The sequence below is a fragment of the Protobothrops mucrosquamatus genome, unplaced genomic scaffold, assembly GCF_001527695.2.
Source record: "Protobothrops mucrosquamatus isolate PMUCROS unplaced genomic scaffold, P.Mucros_1.0 scaffold3122, whole genome shotgun sequence".
In the NCBI taxonomy this organism is placed as follows: Eukaryota; Metazoa; Chordata; class Lepidosauria; order Squamata; family Viperidae; genus Protobothrops; species Protobothrops mucrosquamatus.
Window position 1 is genome coordinate 62,745 of NW_015389125.1, and position 2,619 is coordinate 65,363.

Below are 2,619 nucleotides of genomic sequence, written 5' to 3' on the forward strand. Positions count from 1 at the left end.
TCAAATGCCTTACTGAAGTCCAAGTAAATTATATCCACAGCATTCCTCTGGTCCACTAATTTTGTCACTTGGTCAAAGAATGCAATAAGATTTGTCTGGCATGATCTGTTTTTGACAAACCCGTGTTGGCTTTTAGTAATGACTTTGTTTGCCTGTAGGTGTTTGCTGATTCATTGTTTGATTATCTTTTCCAGAATCTTCCCAGGTATTGAGGTCAGGCTGATAGGTCTGTAATTTCCTGGGTCCTTTTTTTCCCTTTTTTGAAGATGGGAACTACATCAGCTCTTTCCCAGGCCTCTGGTAGTTCCCCAGTGCTCCAAGATCTTTGAAAAATATAGTTCAGTGGTTCTGAGATCACATCCACCAGCTCCTTCAGAACCCTGGGGTGTAATCCATCTGGTCCTGGTGATTTGAACTCGTCTAGGATGGACAGGTGTTCACTTACCATTTTCTTGCCTATCTTAACTTGCCTCCAGAAGTTGTGAATGCTCCAACACTGGAGGTTTTTAAGAAGACACTGGACAGCCATTTGTCTGAAATGGTGTAGGGTTTCCTGCCTGAGCAGGGGGTTAGTCTAGGTGATCTCCAAGGTCCCTTCCAACTCTGTTTCTATTCTATTCTATTCTATTCTATTCTATTCTATTCTATTCTATTCTATTCTAAAGCTTTGCACTCTAAAGTGCAAACATTACTGGGTTTTTCCTGTTTTAATGCTTTGTTTAAAATGTTTTTAGAACTTTAACTGAAAAATACGTTTCAAATTGTGACCCTCCCAAAGTCATTTGCTGGGATTGGCACCTATAGAAATAAGAACGAAAGATGGTCTGTCCAGACTCTTCTTAAAGACCTCCTGTATGGGAGCACCCACAACATCTGGAGGCAGGTGGTTCCACTGATTCCTTGTTCTCACTGCCAGGCAGTTTCTCCTTAGTTCCAGGTTGCTTCTCTCCTTCATTAAATGTCTGGACTTGATTCTCCAGCCAGCCAAGTCCAGACATCTGAAAGTTGCCAAGGTTGACAAAGACTGATCTTAGCATAATATTTTTTCAGACTTGGCAACTTTAAGATGTGTGGACTTCAACTCCCAGAATTGACTTAGAGCTGGAAGGGACCTTAGAGGTCTTCTAGCCCAACCCCCTGCTCAGGCAGGAAACCCTATACCATTTCAGAGAAACATTTATCCAATCTGTTCTTAAAAGCCTCCAGCGATGAAGCTTCCACAATTCCTGAAGGCAAGTTGTTCCACTGGTTAATTGTTCCAAATGTCATGGAATTTCTCTTTATTCCTAGGTTGAATCTCTCCTTGATCAGTTTCCATCCATCCATCCATCCATCCATCCATCCATCCATCCATCCATCCATCTCCTCCTCCTCCTCCTCCTCCTCCTCCTCCTCCTCCTTCTCCTTCTTCTTCATCATCATCATCATCATCATCACTATTACTATTATTATTACTATTATTATTATTATAGACCTCCAAGGTCCCTTCCAGCTCTATTCTGAACTGAATTGATTCACATACAGCAGGGGTCTTCAAACTTGGCCCTTTTATTTTATTTCATTTTATTTTATTGTATATATTTTATTAGTTTTTATGGGGTTAGGAATAAAGTGGGGTCGGGGTTAGGGTTAGGATTAGGGTTGGGGGTTTTCCAAGTAACTTTCTCAATATTTAGCAAAGAGCATAATGTCTGGGTTCATGTGTTTAACAAACAATAATAGAAAATAGTTAATTATCATAAACAATATGTTAATTAATCACTCCATAGCCGCCTTCTTGCTAATATATGTTCAAAATTACATATCATATTCCTTTCTCTCTAATTCGTCTTTCTAGCCATGGATAGAAATTATCCCGTGTTCTACAGTACACCGAGTTTTCTTTCTCTTTTATCTTTAAAGTCAATCTATCCATTTCTGCACACTCTAGAATTTTCTTAATTACCGGTAGTATTTCTTCAGCTGGTAAAACTTGGCCTTTTTATGACTGGTGGACTTCAACTCCCAGAATTCCTCAGCCAGGCACCCATGCCTGGCTGAAGAATTCTGGGAGTTGAAGTCCACCAGTCATAAAAGGGCCAAGTTTGAAGAGCCCTGGTCTGGATCCAAGCCCGCAGTTTCATCAAAATGGCCGACTGAGGAATTCTGGGAGTTGAAGTCCACCAGTCATAAAAGGGCCAAGTCTGAAGAGCCCTGGTCTGGATCCAAGCCCGCAGTTTCATCAAAATGGCCGACTGAGGAATTCTGGGAGTTGAAGTCCACCAGTCATAAAAGGGCCACGTGTGAAGACCCCTGACAGACAGTAACAACCGTGTTACTTACTTAACAACCACAACAATTCTCTTGACAACTGTCCCTGGACAAACGTCTCGCTTAACCTTAACCGCAGAAACTTTGCGCTCCATAGTGGTCGTAAGTTGAGGACCATCTATAATCAGCCGAAGGACTCTTCAGCACACGTTCCACTGAGTGACTCAAAGAAGTCAGAGCATCTGGGGGTTCTGTTTCGCTCTGATTGCTAACCCAATCGTAACCGCTTGATGTTAACTCTCATCCCGTCCTTATCTGCTTCTTTCATGCATGATCAGAATCTTCTGGCAGTTTGTGGTGTTGTGACCT